Below are 6000 nucleotides of genomic sequence, written 5' to 3'. Positions count from 1 at the left end.
ATACAAGTAGTGTGGCGATGACCCATTTCGTCGCCTTACAATCTTTACATTGAACCAAGCTGCAGCTCTTCCCCTCCTTTGTCCTCGTGACCAATTTCTACCTCCCTGGCAGTGTATCCGTCTTGAGCTTTCACCGCAGGTGGCTGTTTATACCGCCTTGAATCAATATGCTGAGTAAGCAAGGGAACGAGCGGGGGCACTTATGCATGCAGACGGTTCTCTGGTGATGAATCAATTCTCCTCGTGCACCCTGTCTATTCACCAGAGTGTGTAAAACACCTGCTGTCAACCCGCCATGCGCAAAACCAGAGGGAGCTCTGCAGCCGTCCACGACCAGAAGTCTCTACAGCACGCCGGCGTTTGTTGGTAAGTCTCACTGGAGCCGTTAGACTCTTTGGTGGTTATTGCTTGTGCGCATAAAAAGTCACCTAGGGCATCAATAAAAAACCCCCTTCACAATCTCTCGGCAGCTCCAGTTCCAGCACCGAATTCCCCTCTTTCATCCTCCTCCCCCCCCCCTCTAATTTGAGCATTCGCTCTACTGCATGTTAGCGCGGCATACATGGCCACGGGGCAGAGAGCTGCATCTCGCTGTGCACTATCTGCTGGGAACCGAGTGGGATCCAGGCAGAGTTATATTTGCCTCTGGTGGTCTGAGGAGAGGATGCTAGGTCCTGGACGGCCCTTCAAGCCCTGTGTGTGTTCCTCCAGTTTATCACTCTCCAGCAGGTCTGCACCGGGATAGGAATTCGTTAACAGTACAAGCTCGCCATTCGACTGTTAATACTTGACCTGCTGTAGAACAGAGCTGCAGCCCCACCGGATCATTTGCCAGTATTGATCATTTTACACACTGATGTTGTTAAGCGGCTGCAGCTACTCATCTCAGGATCAGGCCTTTGGATCAGTCATTTGTACGCTCAGCACTGAGCTGTTTAGCTGCTCTTTTGATGCCGTGCAGCTGCAGAATCAAAGCAATTACAAGTCCCTGTTTCAAAAGTAACTACGTTAAATAAATCATCCGTCTCAGAGAGAGCGTGTGGATATACTTCAGTATTTCCTTTCAAATAACGGCGCTGTGTGTTCAGTTCTTTTTAGTGCTGCTGGGATTTTCTCCTTCTGCTTTTCAAAGACACTTCCAAACAAAACAGACGCTAACAATTAAAAAAAAAAACATCACCGCTTGTCATTGTGGCGTTTTTTTTTTGTTTTTTTTTTCTTAATCTGGTCCCATTAAAACTACTCTTTGGAACTTTTTGTCTCTTGGCTCTTATTAGAGCAAGGGAAAGTCAAGCTTGTACAAATTTACCTTCTTTCCTCACAGGCCTTCCGGTAATTCAAAGAGAGCCGAGGCTAATGATGATGGTCTCCGTTAAACATCCTCTGTGAGCGCATGAGGCGTGACTTGCAGCCTCTCTGCAGGGTTGTCACAGCTCGCTTTTACTTCTGTGGGTTGAGTTCAGAAGATCTCTGCCGTGGTGTCATCTACTCACTGAGCTAATTTAATCACTTGCATTAAAAAACGTACTAAGGTTTACTGGAGCATAGACACCGACTTCGAGGAACTTGCTCAGAAATAGCATTATGACCACCTTCCTAATATTGTGCAGGTCTCCCTTGTGGTGACTCATCAGAGAATGGACATGGGCCTTCTGAGGGTGTCCTGTGGTGTCTGGCAACAGAATGTTAGTGTTAGTGTTGGGCCTTTGAGGGGAGGGGTCTCGGTGGATCATCCCACAGATACTTGATCAGTTTGGGATCTAGTGAATTTGGAGGCCAGGTCAACACCTCGTGCTGTTCTTCATGTTTTTTTTTAGTTGTTCCTAAACCATTTTTGTGTGTGTGTCTGTGTCAGGCTGCATCCTGCTGGGGATGGCTGCTGCCATCAAGGAGTGTCATTGCTATGGGGTGGGGGTGCCTGGTCTGGTCTAGGTGGGTGCTACATGTCTAAGTAACATCCACACCAATGAATGAATGCCAGGTCCAAAAGTTTCCCAGCAGAACACTGCTGCTACAACTGTCATAAGATGGTCACTTCTCCTGTCAGTGGTCATAATGTTGTGGCTGATTGCTGATTTATCTGTTGTAGAATCACTTTTCTCCCAAGATCTCATCCATTATAAGAAAAGCCCACAAAGACGTAACCCTCATGACCTTGTGCAGTAGCCAAGGCCAGAGTCTACTTGACATACGTAAAATAGGTGATTTGTACAAAGAAATGCAAAAGAATGGCAGCCAGTTTCAAAGCGAAACCCCCCAGGAGGGAGCTTTTTAATGCTATTATTGGCACTAGCGGTGGAACTACAGGTTACATGGTGCAGACAAGCATCGGAGTGGCCGTAATCAATTTAAAGAACTGCGAAAAAAGTAAAAGAGTCTGAAAAGTGGCTCCCTGGATACCACTTGATCCAGCATGGCGGCCGATTCCGGTTTGAGCTGAAGTGCTTTAACTTCTGTGAATTTTTTTTTTTGGGCTATAATTATCAAAAGAAGTTTAGTTTGCGACACACAGCCACTACACACCACTAACTTGATATGAATAATTTAACAGGGGAGAGGGTAACAAAGAGTTTGGGAATCAAAAGAGAAAAAAAAGCATCAAGAGAATTCGTTCCTCGCGACTTGGAAATATAAGAGCGATATATGCCTTCTGTTTAGCATGAATGCCACCACTAATGCTTGTGTGGCATTCTGCGTTTTGAATGAGAGGCGGCGTCGCGCTTTCATGTTCCCGGCCGTCTGCGGAGACGAGTCCTTGGCTTTTTGTTGTTCCAAGGTCGGTGCATGTTAGGAGACTTATTCCCCTCATTAGAGCTATTGTGTACTTCCGAAGTCCCTCGTGACACCGCTGATACCAATTTTCTTTATCCTTTTTATTCTCTCGCAGCAGCCTTTGAAAGCGCTGAATGACTTCCTTTGCCGCTTTTTGCCGTTTTTGAACAAAATTTCCTCGCAGCTCCGAGCGAACGACCTTCCTCCTCGACTTTGGCGTCCGGCTGGAAAAGTGAGATCACTCCGGAGCCGATAAGATGCGCATCGATAAGAGGAAGATATCTTAGAATCTCCACACAAGGCCCCCTCAATAGGAATCAAAAACCTCTTCCCTAACGTCTCTGGAGGCGTCTCGGCTTTCTGCATATTTTATTCTGAAGTCTTTGAAGGTAAAGGGGAACATGGGGGGGCTTTCATAGATTGAGAGATGAACCATGCAGTCATCTGTAAATAGCTATTTGGAGGAGGTTTGCTGCATTCACAGGGTTCCTTAAGGTGCTCCATCACCCATCACAGTCCTTACCTTGAGAAGACAGATCACCTAGTGTTAGCTTGTTGGAGGAAGGCATATGGAGAATGCATTCTACATGCAATTAATCTCTCGTTTGACGTGTGCTTTATTTTGCTGCAGCGACCTTAAACGAACTTCATCCTGAGCTTCATCCATCTATGTCTTCACCAGATAAGATAATCCTTACGTACTCTGTGTATTGTAAATATCAAACCATGAGCTCGCTAGGTTTAGCTCAGAGACTGGAAACAGAAACAGCTACTGAGACGGTGTCCAAAGATTTAAACCAGTCTGGAGACTCTAAGCTTCTTCAGTAGAAAGGACACTGGACCAGTCAGGTTTAAATGTGAAGATTTATTGAGTAAAGCAGGTATACAGCATGAATCAGAGCTGCAGCCGGAAAACATTTTAACTTCTCAGCCCCTTTTTTTTATCTTACAATCCTTTTACGGTCAAATTCTACCGGTGTCAGGCACAGGCAGCCCCTTTCTCCACTAAATACTTATGCATGTTTTCGTTCCTTGAGCCTGACTTCACCCCTAGACACCTGCAGGTTTAGGACGTTGCTTGGCTGCTTTTGCCTGCTGAAACACATGCAAAGGGATTTCCAAGCTCCCTACAGGATCTTCTACTAAATTACTAGACAACTTAATCATACTTTTAATATTAATACAAGCTGTTGAGGACTGATGCCTTACAGCAAGAAGGTTCTGGGTTCTAATCCATGGGCTGACTGGGTCCTTTCTGTGTGGAGTTTGCATGTTCTCCCTGTGTCTGCGTGGGTTCTCTCCAGGTTCTCCAGCTTCCTCTCACCGTCCAAAGACATGCTGGTTAGGTTCATTGGTGATTCTAAATTGGCCGTAGGTGTGAGTGTCTCTCTGTGTTAGCCCTGTGATAGACTGGAGACCTGTCCAGGGTGTACCCCACCTCCATTATGACAGCGAGGATAGGCTCCAGAGATACTATTTAAAGAGCTAAGTGTCTGCTTCACATTTGTTGTCACTGGCAATCAATAAAGTGGTATCAATCCTCTAATCCAGCTCTCTGCAATCAGTGAATGAGCTTAATTGTAGAAAGTTAAATTTGTTGGGCATCCACCCAAAAAGCAGTCGTTAAAGTAGCAGGCTTCAAATGACGAGGGTATCTCCGAGCATCAAGACGTCAACACGGCAGCACGACTTTCTGCCTTTCAGTACATTTTGGTAAAGCACGGAAACACACATTTTTTATTTATTTTTTTTTGTGGCAGCTGAGCCGAGCTGAGGTGTTGTTCCCACCAAATTAAAGGTGCAAACACTTGAGAGTTCAAATAAACGCCTCCAGCCATTATGAGAGAAGATGTGACTGCTACATATAGAGGCCCTGGGAGGCTGACGCGCCGCAAGATAAGTAAGATAAGCCACGAGCAAAGCAAGAAAACATCTTCTCCGAGTTGACAACACATAAACGCAGCGTTTAGAGGAAAAGGGGAAAAGTGAGAGAACACAAACACAGAGAGCACGAATACTGAAACCTAGACCTGAGCAACTGCAGCAACCCCAGATCATAGCACTGCCCCCACAGGCTTGTACAGTAGACACTAGGCATGATGGGTGCATCACTTCATCTGCCTCTCTTCTTACCCTGATGCCCCCATCACTCTGGAACAGGGTAAATCTGGACTCATCAGACCACATGACCTTCTTCCATTGCTCCAGAGTCCAATCTTTATGCTCCCTAGTAAACTGAAGCCTTTTTTTCCTGTTAGCTTCACTGATTAGTGGTTTTCTTAAGGCTACACAGCTGTTCAGTCCCAATCCCTTGAGTTCCCTTCACATTGTACGTGTGGAAATGTTCTTACTTTCACTATTAAACATAGCCCTGAGTTCTACTGTTGTTTTTCTTCCATTTGATTTCACTAAATGTTTAAGTGATCGCCGATCACCATCAATCAGGATTTTCTTCCGACCACATTTCTTCCTCAAAGATGATGGTTCTCCACTATCCTTCCAGTTTTTAATAATGTGTTGGACAGTTCTTAACCCAGTTTTAGTAGTTTCTACAATCTGCTTAGATGTTTTCTCTGCTTGATGCATGCCAATGATTTGACCCTTCTCAAACAGACTAACATCTTTTCCGCGACCACAGGATGTGTCTTTAGACATGGTTGTTGAAGAAATGAGAAGCTACTCATTGCATCAGTTGGGGTTAAATAACTTGTTGCCAGCTGAAAGATAATCACCCATGCAGTAATTAGCCAATAGGAGGCTCCTACCTATTGGCTTAGTTAAATCCAAGTGGCGACTTCTTTTTTGGGCCAGGCAGTGGTTTTTATTTTTAAAAGCTGTGTATAACTCACAATCCTCGTGTAACCAAGAACAAAAGAATGAATTATATGTATTCTCCTTGTCCTTTTCTTGTGAGAACATGGCAGATAATTTGCAGCATAACGAAACTTCGTGACCCTTCACTTCACCAAATGCAGCCTGCCCACCCATATGAACATTTTGCTCCCTCTCCGTGTTATTAGTCCTGAATGATCTTGAGACATTTTCTCCTTTTTATTGAGGTGGGTGGAGTGGGGTGGGGTGGGTGTGATTAAAGCCCATTGATTGCGAGACGCCTCACAAGGCATTAAGGAGCCCTCAGAGTGCTTGCCGAGGCCCTCGTTTGGAGTGGAGAGGAGGGGATAATGGCTTCCATCTTCGACATGCCTGCCCCTTCTTTATGGTTCGTGA

Source organism: Chelon labrosus (assembly GCF_963514085.1).
Source record: "Chelon labrosus genome assembly, chromosome: 9".
Lineage (NCBI taxonomy): Eukaryota > Metazoa > Chordata > Actinopteri > Mugiliformes > Mugilidae > Chelon > Chelon labrosus.
This window is presented reverse-complemented; position numbering follows the sequence as displayed.